Raw genomic sequence first — 14,866 nt, forward strand, 5'->3', positions numbered from 1 at the left:
GCATGGGAAACCTGGAAGAAGCTCCTGGCTTCAGATTCGTTCAGCTCCAGCCATTACGGCTACTAGGGGAGTGAAATCAGTGGATGGAAGATCTTTCTCTGCTTCTCCTTCTCTCTGTAAATCTGACCTTCCAATAAAAATAAAACAAATTTAAAAAATGATTGTGGAACAAATAAGACAGTCATTAGTTCTGAGACTTGAACAAGTTGATGAGTGTCTGAGAGAAGAAAACAGATAAAAGAATCCATCAATGAAATAATCACACACACACACACACACACACACACACACACACACACACACACACAGAGTCCACATGCAGAGGAGGTAAGCTGTGAGGCTCAGTTACTTCCTAAATACATATTGGCTGGGGAGAAATAGATCCCCATCAGTTTGTTACTGGAAAATTTCACAATACCAGGAACAGGAAGTAAATCCTATAAGTTTCCAAAACGATCAAGAGCATAATGAAGGGGAATCCCAGGATAACAGCTGAGCACTTGACATAGTGACAGCCAGTCCAAACTCCAAAAATTATTGTATATACTAAGGAATTTCAACACTAAAATACCTAATAGCACATACTATGTTTTCAATCCAAGGTCAGAGAGCCCAGGTGTGCCTGGCCTAACATGTGAGTCAAGTTTTTCTTCCCTCCCTGCCCACTGCCTTGCTGCCCAGGTCAAAAAACAGAATCTGTTTCACCCCACAGTCTATGAGCATTCCAGTGCTAGTTTTCCAGGATTGCCAAACCAAAATACCACACACTGGGAAATTTAATCAAGAGATATTTCTTTATCACAGTCACAAAGACCAGAAAATCAGGGCGCTGACAGGTCTGGCTCTGCTGAGGACTCCACTTGGTTTCCTGGCGGCAGCCGTCCCCCTGTCCTCATATGGCCTTCTCTCTGCGTGCTTACATCCTGTGTCTCTGTGAGTCCAAATATCCTCTTCTTAGAAGGACATCAATCAGATTACATCAGGGCCCATCCCTATGAACTCATTCAACTCTATCTCTTCAAAGTCCACGCTAAGGTCCTGGGGGTTAAGAGCTTAACATGTGATATGTGGAGGGACTCCAACTCAGCCAGAAACAACTCCTCTGATCCCATTTCTGACTGGACAACACCGTGTATGAGGATCTGCCCACTGATTGCCTTGCTCAAGTAAAAAAGGACCTCATGACCTGCCTGCTCCTCTCCAGGGACCAGTGGAGGAGGAGTTGGTAGCAATGTTTGCAAGGCAATCCTATGGAAGACTTCGGTGGTCTCCACTAATGGGGCACAGCAGGCAGACTTGGGAAGAATAGAGAGGAGTCGCTATCCCTAGTTGTCCGAAGAACCAGCCTAGGAGTGAGTTGGCTATGACTTTTGCTGTGTGCAAGCTAATACAGCTATGATATCAAATGCAGAATATCATTTAGTGAACTCTAAGTGCATCCCATGCAATCTCACTGTCTTCACATGCAAGCTCACTGTTTTCACGGTGAGCTTAGGGAGAAAGCATCATGATACTCCTTGTTACAGATGAGGACACTGACATTTGTGACAGGCAGCAATGTAGCTGGGTATACTCAGCATCACAAGGAGATTCGGGAGTTAAATCTCTTCTTCCTGACCTTGAAACCCATGCTTTTTCTATGTCACTATGTGACACATGAGGTTTGTTTTTTGTCATTTCCACTTGATGTTTTCAGCCACCACCTCCTCTTATAGAGCTCTGAGGAAACTCAGCTGACCTTGTATAGCACTCAGCAAACCCATTTACAGGGTCCCTGAGTAACAGCTACTTCTATTGCTTGCAGCCCATCCATGAAGATAGCCCCATTGTGTCCACTGACACAAAGTTGTCACAAAGGATAGGAGCTGTGATCCATCCTTCTGGAAGACGACTAACAGGTGCTCATTTTATGCTCAAGAGCAATTTTCCCTCCTTATGATAATCTTCAGGTACAGGAAGCAGGAAGACATCTTTTCCTTGAACTTTCCTTCTCCATGTTCACTCTGCCTACTTCCTCAAAAACTACACACATCCTCTATCTGTCTTCTTAATTGTCAAAGATCCTCTAAATACATTGCAGGCAAGATGGTTGCTAGTACTGTGCCTGTGGGCTGGCTGCAGTCTAAATTTCATGAATTGTTAGCTAACTCATTGTATATACCTTAGGTCACTCCCTGGATTCTGAATGACTTGTTGCTCTTCTTGTCGCAAATAGAAGGTGCCCAGTGATGTTCCTGGGTCTCCTGACATGTTTGTGCAGGGATATTCTTTTCTCACATTCTTTGTTAACCCCCTGTGTTCTCCAGTTTCCAAAGAACAGGCTTGATGAGTTGGGATAAGCACGACAGGGCTGCTCCTAGCCACATATGCACATCTTTGAATCTCTTCGTGGTAGCACTAAATGTAATAAGGGCTATGAAATACTTGTCAATAATGCACATAAAACTGTTTTACCTTAGTTTCCATTGTACTCCAGTGACAATCTACCTGAAAAATACACTGAAACACCAAAGCCAAAACACTTCTAGATTAGTTATCCATCACTGTGTAAAAATTTACTTCAGGATTAAATGGCTTTAAACAATAATTAACAAAAATAACTATTTTTTTCTGGGAATTGCTCACAGTTTCTGGTGGTCAGGAATTCAGATGTGGCTTCACCAGGCAGGTTTGGCTGTAGGATCCTTCCTGGGGCTACATCTAATGTCCACCTTGGTTGTAATCATGTGAAAGTATAACTGAGACTGCAGGATTTGATACCACAGTAATGTCCCTACATGGCTAGCAAGTGGTATGGCCACTGGAAGATGGTGCCATGTTTTCCCCAGAAGCGTATGCATACACAGTGTTAGTAAGAATATGTCTAAAATGTGGCAACTTTCTGAAGCAAGCAATCCCAGAGACCAAAAATAAGCTCTTATTTATCTTTGACCAAGCCTTGGACATCACACAATGTCACATCTGCTGTCTTCTGTCATGACTCAGAGAGTCTGTCTATCCTGACTCAGAGAGGGATTCCAAAGAGATTCCCAGGATCAGTGAGGTTACCTCACAGGTCTTCCTGGGTATTTTACATTCAGCCTTCAGCTGCAGTACCATTTGTAAGGTAGAGTGCTGTCCTTACACATCGTTGATTGCCCAAGCCTAAGTATCTGTCATCAGAAACCAAACCACTTCAGTACTTAAGGATATCAGAATGAGAACCATCCAGAAGTCTGAGATCCCTTCATATATTTCACTAATTATTGAGCGTTTACTGCATGCAAAGCCCTTTTAGACATGCCAATAATATATCAGTGATTAATAAAAAAAAAACCCACCCACAATAGGCAAGCATGTGGGTATCGTCTGACTGTGTCCCCCAAAATGCATATATTGAAACTTAATTGCCAATGGGATAATACTAAGAGTCAGGGCCCTTGGTATGACCTGATATAGAGCTCTCATGAATGGGAATAGTAACCCTAGACAAAAAATTAAAGTCAGCACCCTTCCCTATTCACCATTCTCCCTTCCACCACATAGGGAGGCAGCAACAAGGCACCACCCTGAAATCAGAGAACAGTCCTCAACAAACACTGGACTGGCCAGTACCTTAATCTTGGACTCACAGCCTACAGAACAGTGCAAAATAAATTTTCATTGCTTATAAATCTCCCAGTTTCAGATTTTTCACTATAGCACAAACATATTAAGATGTCATCAGCTGTCTTTTCATTAGATTCTGTAGCAGAAAGACTAATAAATTCTGATTTCTGAGTTTCCTAGAAGTCATTCTGCTAATTCCAGATCCTAATCTTCATACATACCAGTACAGTAACAACAACCACCATTATTATTACTATTAGTAGTAATAGTAGTTAAATAACATTTGTTGGACACCTACTACGTTCTGGAAATGTGCTTAGCAGTGTACATTTATTATAACATTTGACACTCTCAACAGTTCTATGAAACATATATTATTGTAATCAGCCTTAATTATTTTTTTGCAAAGGAAGAACTTAAGACTTAGGGAGATAAGTAAGTTATAAAAAATTATACAGTTAGCAAGTTGGAGATCTAAGGTTCAAACCTAAACCTAAAACTGTCTTACATCAAAGCCTATGTCCTCAAAGCTGATGAATCCTTTCCTAGTAGTCATTGAAAGTCATATGCCTTTGAGGGCGAGGAGAGACGGGTAACGGGAGAACGTTAATGACACAACTGGGACTAGTGAAGACATTGGTGAGCTATCAACTCATGTCTGTCTCAAGGCATAAATGTTCCCATTTTTCTAAAACACTGAACCAGCCAAATAAAATATATACTGGGGCCAGATTCATCTAGCAAGACCCAGGATCAGAGTTTAGACATCATATGTTAAATTAATTTCTCAACCACAAAAATCTTTAATAATCCTGTGCAGCTTGATTTTCATCCAAAATATATTAGCTAAAATGTTGGTTCCCCATAATGACTGAGACAACAAAGACAGGTCATGATTAAGGTGTCATTCTTCATTTATTCACCCAACAAGTATTTACTGAGATTCTTCTATATGCTAGTTTTTGCAACTAAAAGGTGAATGTGACAGACCTGGCTCCTGTCATCTTAGAGCTTAGGTCTAGTTTAGAAAGCATTGCTTGGGATATGCAGTGTTTCTAAACATATTTCAATATGGGTAAGTACTTTTCCCTACACCAGGCAGTACGGGATGATAGCTCTGAATGGCCACCATCATGATTATGAACCGTTCTGGAGAAATCTTCAGGGCTATTCTGCATCCCTCTATGGGTCACAGATCTCACCACTACCTACTAGCTACCACCAGTCCTGCATCAAGCTGGAAGCTAACGTTTGCATTTACATCCCCTTTTTATACCACACATCCCTGAGGCTTAGAAAACTATGCCCATTCAGGACAAATCAAGAAATAATAGAAGTGGTGACTATGCTGCTCGACATATGCTCAGGCAATAACTGAGGGACAAGACAGGAACCAGCAGAGACTCCAGGCATGATCATGGAATAGCAGGGAGCAGAAATGTCATGGGGAAAGAACGCACAACAATAAACTGAAATCTCCTCCCTGGGACCCTGTGGTACTTACAAAATGGGACACCTCCAGAAGGGAATTTCCAGATAAAATAAGAATTTTCAATAAAATATAAATTTTAGAAATTTAAGAAACTTATAAAAGCTTAAGTATGCTTCAAATCTTGTACAGGACACACTTAAAAAGATACATTTTTCATTCTTTATATGAATGGAAATTTTACTAAAGAGATGATTGACCAGTGGCCTAGTGACAAAGTGTTTTATTTTTCCAGTGCAGGGGAAGGAAACCAATAGCTTGGATGCCTCAGTCAGTGGCCTGCCTGATGGTGCTGACGGGTAGGGAACCACAGCCATCAGAAGAGTTAAAGTCAGTGTGAGTACCTAATCAGTGTCTTGGAGCTTGGGAGAGAGCGTTACTTACAAGGTATCTTATCTCGGTCCCCAAAAGCACCTTTCAAAGACAACCCAAACAGTGATTCAGTGATAACCTGGTGGAAAAGAGTCATTCCTATGGCCATTGGACATGGAACCCTGAATATTAATCATGTTCCTGAAGCAAAGAAGTACTCAGAAGCTGTCCCCACCAAACTTCAGTTCGCATCCTAACCAAAAGTCAGAAAAAGAAAACAAAACTGTTGGGTATTGGATAGATTTTTTTAAAAAACATTACCAATGTTTACTGAGCTTTCTTCTAGGTGATTGGATGAAAGAAAAAGTACTTTGTTCCTTATTATGCTTTACTATAACATACATTTGATGTTACAATGTCTTCAAAAACACAATCTTGTTCACTTCTCAGACCCAGGGTTTCTTCCTAGGAAAGCCTTGGATTTGTAATAAAGATCACTACTGCACTTTAAAAGTAAGCAGGGATTCTTTGAAGAGAATTCCCACTACGGTGATCCATCATCTTGCAGGACTTTCAGAAACAGAAGAGACTATCACTGTGCCAAGGTTTCTTCCCTGGACTGCTAGACATTTGAGCTGCAACAATTTAAAAAAAGTCAGACATTCACCTTAGAAAATTCCAATGGGAACAAGCCAAGCTTGTGGAGTTTTTTTTTTTCCATTTCTCATCCAGACAGGAAATGTATGGGACCTAGGGGGGCTGTGGACTTCTGGCTTCCTTTATTTAATGATGGCTACTTTGCCTGGAAGCACATTTGCCCTTTCACATGGATGTGCTTGGAGAGAATGCAGATGTGTGCACATGTGTGTGAATATGCACAAGCAGGCACGTGTGATGAATGCATCTGGTCCCATTATCTCCTGTTATGGACAATTTCCTCCTTCGTGAGTCACAAGCATATATATATATTAACACTGTTACAATGGCTGGTTGTGTCTATTTAGCGTGTTCATGGTGTCCTGATGCTTGACCAAACACCAGTCAGATGTTGCAATAAATGCATATTTTGGATGACTTTAATATCTAAGTGGCTAGACTTTGTTTTTTAAAAATTATTAATTATTTTAATTTTTGGTGATTTTTACATGGTTGATTAGGGTGTTCAGGGTCAATGGCTACAGGAAGGTAGGTAAGATCACCAATGGCTAGACTTTGAATAAAACACATTGCTGTCCATAATGTGGATGTGTTTCATCCAATCAGCTGAAGGCTTTCAAAGAAAAAGTTTGCAGTTCCTCTAAGAAGAAGGAATTCTGCTAGCAGACTGAATTATCACATCATCTCTGCCCTGGCTCTCCGGGCCGTTTGTCTACCCTTCCCAGTGCAGGATTGCCAGCCTCTTCACTGTGTAAACCAACTCTTAAGCTAATCTCTTCTTTCCTCCCTCATTTCTTCTTCCATTATCTTCTCTCCTCTCTTTCACACATACACATATTTGAACACACACACATTGGTTCTGTTTCCCCGGAAGAGACTAATAACTTGATTAAATAATAAGGCCAGATTCTACTTTATATTGTGCAATCAATTCCTGAAATCCCGTTACAATCCTTACTGAGTTTTCTATGATTTCCTGGGTTCTCTGGCTTGAACTAGTTAGCAGAGGCAAGTAATGCCCACATTTACACTCTGCTATGGCCAAAGTCTGGAGGAGTTGAACAGGCCCCTCCTGCCAGCCCTCTTGCCGCATATCCCTTGGGAAAGGTGAATTCACCTACCAGCATGCCTTCTCTTTCACAGCCTGCAGCCTGCGTGTCAGCAGCAGACGAGACAGGGAGTTTATTTGAAAAGCTTGCCAAGAAGCAACTGCTGCTGCTCGCACCGCATGTGTGAAATTTTTGCACAGCTGCAGGCATCAAGAGGCCTCTGTGTGGGTGAGAGAAGCAGGCGGCTGGATCCCAAGCTTTCCAGAAACTTCGGAGCTTGGAATCAGGATCCAGCTTTTCAGAGGCTCCCCGACTCAGCATGGAAGACCATGGAGCCAGGTTGGGGATGAGTAGGCATCTGTGACCAGGATTATATCCCTGTGGAGCAGAGGACATGAAACGGGCTCAGCCTCAAGGGGATGTTGAGTCACGTTTGCCTGGGTGTGTTAAAATCCACAAGTGAGGTTTGCCCATGTGCTCCTACTTTGCTTACCTATGCATGAGTATCAAAGTAAGTACAGGCCCCCTCACCACCATAATCCATTATCAAAAACTGAAAGCAGCTGGTTGGATTCTTAAATTTTCTATATGGAAGAACGCATCTGGTCCCAGTTTGCTGTAAAGAAACCAGTTTTTCTTTTACCCAGGCCAGCTACAGGAAAAAGAAAAAACAACACAAGAGTAGCCTGGCTCCCCAAAGAATTGGGAGCAATCCCACCATTCTACCCCCTCCCCATGACTGCCATACTACCTCCAGCTCCAACGTCATAGCACAGCCATGAGCCTAAAATCCCAGCAGCTCACCCAGGGCTGGGAATTGAAAAAGCAGCTCTGATCCCTCAGGAAAATCTCTGGGCAGATCATGTGTATAAAGAAGAAGGGGTGGGGGCGGGGAGTCATTTGTAATGGATTGTCTCAGAAGCAATTTTTTTTAGGACTGTGCAAAGTTGAAATATTGACTAACTTTCTGTTCATTTCAAAGGCAGGACTTGGCCATAATTTATCGCTTTGATTCCACTGACCATCAGCAGTTGTGGCCATTTTCTGGCTGGCGAGCTGAGGAGAACAGTTAAATGATGATGTCCGTGGCCCCCTGCACTGCCCTTACAGCCTGTTTCAGCAGTCTCACCAGGCACTTCCTGTCTCCCCAGCTCCACTGTCTGGCACTTATTTCAGACAAGTCAATATGTTTAAATTATATCTGAATTCAAGGTAATTAATCATAAAGCTTTATGCTTTGCAGTGTACTTTAAAAAAAAAACTTCTGGTTGGCATTTCACTGAATCACAATTAAAGAGGTAAAGCTTTGCTCCACACATTGTGAGTGTCACTTACACATTTAGGCTGGGGATTCTTCCTGCATAAGAAGCACATTGAAAGCCTCTGCTCTTTTGGGGATCCAAATAAGAGGGTCAAGATGGCATTGCGGAAATGTTAAGCAGATCAAAGAAAGGCCCATATGAGCTGGCTGGGTCCCAGGGCACAGAGGGGAAAAAAAATCTAATTTGAAAACATAAAAGTCAGGTGATGAGTTGTCTCTTTAATGCATTTTGCAAACATACAAAAGCTTTGAAGCTCACCACATAATTGTGCTGTGGGACTGCACTGGATGCATGGGAGTGAAGATTGAGAGGGGCCTCCTTTACCCAGATCCTGGTCTCCTCCAGCTTTAATGGCCTTCTCAAATCACATGACCTTTGTGTTCAGTTGCAGCTTGCCTCTCTAGTCTGTGGGTAGCAGTCACACGACGCAGTAGAAGGCAGTGACTCTCTTGCAAGGAAATTGGCATTCAAGTTCACAACCTCAGTGAAAGATTCACCATGAAGCAGTGAATAAGGATTATCATCCATTAAGATCCATGTCTGCTTATAAAATACATCTGACATCCACACCAACCACTTCTTTGACACCAGCTAGGTGTCATTCAATGCAATTCAGTTCAGTACAGGTCAGTTCACATCCACTCTGACATTGCCTGCTTGTTTTTGTTCAGATGCCAATTGCAAGTCCTAGACCATGCCTCCAAACCACCAACCAGCTGGCTAGAAATAGAGGATTCCCATGAAATCTTCTCTAATCTTGCCAAAATGGCTCACAGAACTCAGGAATTCAGTTTATCTGTATTTAATCGTGTATTTTGAAATATATGTCAGGAAGAGCCAATGGAAGAAATGCAAGGAAGAAGATAGGAGGACCTCTCTGAGTCTTTCACCCTCTTAGTATGTTCATTTATTTTCCAATCTAGTCTTCCAAATATCTTTGTTTGGGTTCCCTCTGTTGATTTCATTATGCAGATATGGTTGGCAAATCATTGATTATTGGTGATCAGCTCAACTGTCAGCCCCTTCCTCTGCAAGTCAGAGGAGTGGGGTTGAGAGTCCCAACTTTCTAATCCCATGATTGGTTCCTTGGGCAGAAAGCCTTCCCATCCTGAAGCTGTTTAGAATCACTTTATTCACATAAACACAGAGATGGCTGAAGGGGGACAGCTGTGAATAACAAAAGATATTCCTTTCACCTCTCTCAGGAAATTCCAAGAGTTTAGGAAGTTTTGTGGGCCAAGAATCAAAGGGAAATGTGACAGGATCCAAACCAATTCAAAAAGGTTGGCAAGGTAGACTTAAGCTCAGAAAAATGAATTTGGAGACTCATTTGGAGACAGTCTTCCAGAAAAGATGACCAACTATTTCAGAACCCAACAAAGTTATTTATACTGTAACATCAATAAGGATTCTGTGTAGGAAATAGATATTCTAGATATTTTAAGCAGGCAGAGAGGTAACACAGGAGTCTGGCAGGAAATCAGGGAGGGCTACAGGAGCAGTTTTGGGGTTTTGAAATGATACCTGGAATCATGCATTACTGAGACACAAAGGCATGATGCAAGACCACAACGATGCGTTTGCAAGGCAATCACCCATTTACTCAGGTAGAACTAACCTGACTAGTCCAAGTACAGCTTCATAATCTGTAGCCCTGGATGCAACATCAAAAATGAGAGACTAAAGCAAACACACCCACCTCAGCCTGATACTCATGCTGACGATCTTGTTCCAAAGCCCAAACCGGTTCTCCTGGGGTGGGTATACAAGAACAACTATACTTGATTTTATCTAATACCTAAGACAGGCATTGTAGGGAAACTAGTGGTACGTATTTAGCTGGCCATATCACAAAAGAGGCAAAATTTTAAATTGTTGGCCATCTGTATCATAATCAAAACACTATAGACAGAAAACATCAGTGCTCACTTCGGCAGCACATGCACTAAAACTATAATGAAAACATTAGTCTCCCCAATATATTATTGTCAAATTCTGAAATATAAGTCAATCATTAAAAGTATTTTAGGATAGAAATGGGCAACTTCTCACTACAGCTATTTTTGTCAATAAAGCATATTGGGACATAGGTTCATCTGTTTCTACTTTTAAAAAAATGTTTTTTTAATTTTTATTGGAAAGTCAGATTTACAAAGAGAGAAGGAGACAGAGAGGAAGATCTTTCTTCTGGCCGCTGATTCACCCAGCAATGGCCAGAATGGGCCACTACGAAGCCAGGAGCCAGGAGCTTATTCTGAGTCTTCCACGCAAGTACAGGGTGCCAAGGATTTGGGCCATCTTCTACTGTTTTCCCAGGCCACAAGCAGGCAGCTGGATGTTAGGTAAAGCAGCTAGGAATGAATCAGTGCTCATGTGGGAAGTTGGTGCATGCAAGGCAAGGATTTAGTCACTAGTCTATTGCACCAGGCTCTGTCTGCTTCTTTCATATATATATTTTTAAAGATTTATTTATTTTTATTGCAAAGTCAGATATACAGAGAGGAGGAGGGACAAAGAGAAAGATCTTCCATCCAATGATTCACTCCCCAAGTGACCGCAACGGCCAGAGCTGCGCCGATTCGAAGCCAGGAGCCAGGAACTTCCTCTGGGTCTCCCATATAGGTGCAGGATTCCAAGGTTTTGGGCCTTCCTCTACTGCTTCCCAGACCACAAGCAGGTAGCTGGATGGGAAGCAGGTCAGCTGGAATTAGAACCGGTGCCCATATGGGATCCAGGCGCATTCAAAGTGAGGACTTTAGCTGCTAGTACACCACGCTGGGCCTTCTTTCATAGCTTTTAAGAGGTACTTTTAAGCTGCAGTGGCAGAGCTGAGTAGTTCCTACAGAGATAGTATGCTCTACGCAACCTTGAATATTTTCTTCCTAACCCCACTAGTGAAAAATTGCCAACTTAGGGTTTAGGATAGCAGCAATCATATGTCAGACTTGCAAGTAGCAGTTCTTGATATCAATACAAATCACAACAAATTAGCTGATATCTCACATTTACACACTGAGTCATAGTGAGAATTAGGCTTTCCACAAAAAAAGAGTTATTTGATATTTTCCCATTTAACAAAGCAAATTTATTTTTTAATTGTTTCTTAGACTGATCAGAAAGGACTTCAATGTTCAAAGACAGATTCATAAAAGCATAGAAGCTTTCTAGATCAGAACTTTCCAGCAGAATGCTCTATATTATGAAAAGATTCTATAGCTATTGTTCAATATTCTTGAATTGGGTTTAAAATTTTTTCTATTTAACTAGCTACACATTTTTACTAGTTACAATATTGGATAGCACAATGATAAAGCATAACCTTGGGACTGACGCTGTGGCATAACACGTGAGGCCATCACCTGTGGCACCAGCATCCCATTTGGGTGCTGGCTCCCTGATAACATAATCCAGGTCCCTGCTAATGTGCCTGGGAACATAGTGTAAGATGGTATTAAGTGTGTGGGCCCGAGCATCCATGTGACAGACCAAGAAGGTCCTGATCCTGGCTCTGGACCTCCCCAGCTCCAACCACTGTGGCCACTTAGGGAGTGAACCAGCAGATGGAAAACTTTTTTGTTTCCCCATACTGACTTGGCAACTCTGCCTTTTAAGTAAACAAACAAAATCTATAAAAAAAATCATAACCAGCACAGCAGCCTAATGGTTAAAGTCCTCATCTCACATGCACTGGGATCCCACATGGGTGCCAGTTCTAGTCTCAGTGACACCACTTCCCATCCAGCTCCCTGCTTATGGCCTGAGAAAGCAACTGAGGTCGGCACAAAGCCTTGGGACCCCACACCTGTGTGAGAGACCCAGAGGCAGCTCCGGGCTCCTAGCATTGGGTTAGCTCAGCTCCAGCCTTTGTGGCTGCTTGGGGAATGAATCAAAAGAGAGAACTTCCTTTCTGTCTCTCCTCTTCTCTGTATATCTGCCTTTCCAGTAAAAATGAAATGAATGTTTAAAAGAAAAATTATAACCTGAAGTCCTATGTCCTCCTGGTTATTAGGTCAACCACTAAAGCTTCATTTAATGAGTATACATCTTACTGAAAATAAGAGATCTGAGCAGACTGAAAGATCATAAAGATCTAAAAAATAGTTCATAAAAAGGGATCTAAATAAATCTTGCATAATTAATGGAGAGGTCCTTTGATCAGCAGCATATGAAATCCATGTGAAAGCAGTGAGATCTGGTAAACTGAAAGGGTGCTGTTGAGCTTCAGATATTTTCTACTTGAAATATTTTCTACTTTAGGGGGACTCTGTTTTCTCTGGAAGCAAATCTCTTTTTAGAGGTTCAATCTCTGAATTCACAAAGCAATAGTTGATCAGTTTTAAATGTTCCAATCTACTGCCTGTCACATTTTTCATTAAGTTCAATTTTTCTGTTTATTGCAAATGCTACTTTTCTTATTTGTATGGTGTATAATTTTGGGGAAAAAAATATCACCCTCTGGTTTTTTTCTTTTTCATTTTTGTTTTTACTGTGGATCACTGCCTCAATGAAAACACCTTGCAAACCACCTCAAACGATTTCTAAGTTTGAGAAAACAACTCAGTTCTCTATTTCCTTACTGGACATGAAAGAAGCAGATTGGAAACTCCCAACATACCCACTCATGACAAACTAAGGAATATGAGGAGTGACAACTCAGCTGCCAAGTCTGTCTGTCCCAGACTCGTGAGTCTTTCAGATGAACAAGATCCAGACCACATTTTTCCAGCTGGGAGCCTGGGCTTTGCAGCTGCCGCAAGAATCTTGTATAGCTAGAAATGTCAACTTGAATCTGAGACTGAGTCAAAGTAAGAAGAAGCGGCAGGATTCTGTGTGGCACCTGAGCCACCCTAGGTGAACAACCCACACTGTCCTTTTGTCAAATCTCAAGAGATTTAACATGTATCAGAACCATAATTATGCCACAAAATGCCACCGAGCCACATTTGGGAATTTAACTCCAAAAAGTTGCCCTCTGTGACACTGAGTACTATCTGTGGGTCTATTTAATGTAAGGCCATTTGTTCCCTTTGGAACTTAAAATCTGATACAGGAAAATGATTTTAGCTCTATTTCATTATGCCTATCACTCCTTATTTCACACAGGGTAATGGACAAGATGGGCTAGATTAAACATCGCAGCACTCAACGATGCAGTTTCACAAACTACAGTTGACAATCTTTATCCTCTTGGTAAGTGAAAGCTGTAAAGACTGCTCAAAGGAACCTTGAAGTCTTAAAACAATGGAGAGATCCAAAAACACTCTAAAATGGAACTACAAGAGTCCTCACTGCCCACTACACATTAAAACAAGGGAGATCCTTACCCCACAACCTTACTCATCAAATGATACCTACCACACCTGTCACTGATGCTCATCCTATACAGAGACTAAGGCATGACTAGGGTTAATGGGATGGTTTTCCACCATAGCATTCTGAGACTCCTGTCTTATGTGTCATAACTACAGAACAAAAGTCACCTTCCCAATCAGGTTCCAATAATAAACAAAACCTATGTGTGATGAATACGATTTCTGACTGTGACTTTCTCTACATTCGCCACGGCAGTATGAGTTTCCAGAACTATCGTGGTTGGAATTTTGGTCTAAACTGATCAGTCATGGTCCCCAAAGTCGCTGTAATCAGAGTAACCAATACTCCTGTGTTTCTGCCAATTGTGCTACTGTGTAGACAAACCATGAATGATAAGATTGGCTCAGCTGCAACTGGGATGATCAACTGCCGCATGCCTTGTGTTTTTGTCAAGGCAGCAATGTCAGCTCAATTCCTGTGCTATTCTCTCTCTACGTGTTTTTCCTACACTCTAAAGGAAACATGTCAGTGAGGGCAAAGATGGTAAAGAAACACCCTTGAAGTCAGAACCCACAATTCAGAAGTTTTTTCCTCTATGCTTCAGTTCCTTAATTTGTAAAAATGACACATGCAGAAATACATCACAACTATTTTAGGAATCAAATGTCCCCTGTTAAATAATAATTAGCGAAAAAGAGCCAACTGTGAAACACCTTACCTTTACAATCAAGTTAAAAGAAGCTATACGGTGCCAACCAAAAATTATACTCACTGAGCATTTTTAATTTCTCTGCTATCTCCATTTGTAGTTTCCCACTTTCAGCCATTTCTTTAGCCATGCAAGCAAATTTTTCTTCCTGCTGTCCATCTGCAGGTATAAGTATAAAATCCACCTTTCTGCTCTAAATTCAGGGATGAGGCTTGTCCTATGGGTCACTAGAAGCTCATTTCTTGCTCTTGCTGCTTTAACTTCACCATTCCCAAAGGATTGGTGATATAAAGGAAGTCACAATGGACCTTAATTAGCCTGCAGTTAACACACAAGACTCTCAAATGAACATCAAATTCCAACCTATTACAAGGTTACTTTTTCTGTCAGCATCATGCCCACATGCCATGTGTTATAGGTTGAGAGG

Source organism: Ochotona curzoniae, unplaced genomic scaffold, assembly GCF_017591425.1.
Source record: "Ochotona curzoniae isolate NIBS_2020 unplaced genomic scaffold, NIBS_Ocur_1.0 contig_883, whole genome shotgun sequence".
In the NCBI taxonomy this organism is placed as follows: Eukaryota; Metazoa; Chordata; class Mammalia; order Lagomorpha; family Ochotonidae; genus Ochotona; species Ochotona curzoniae.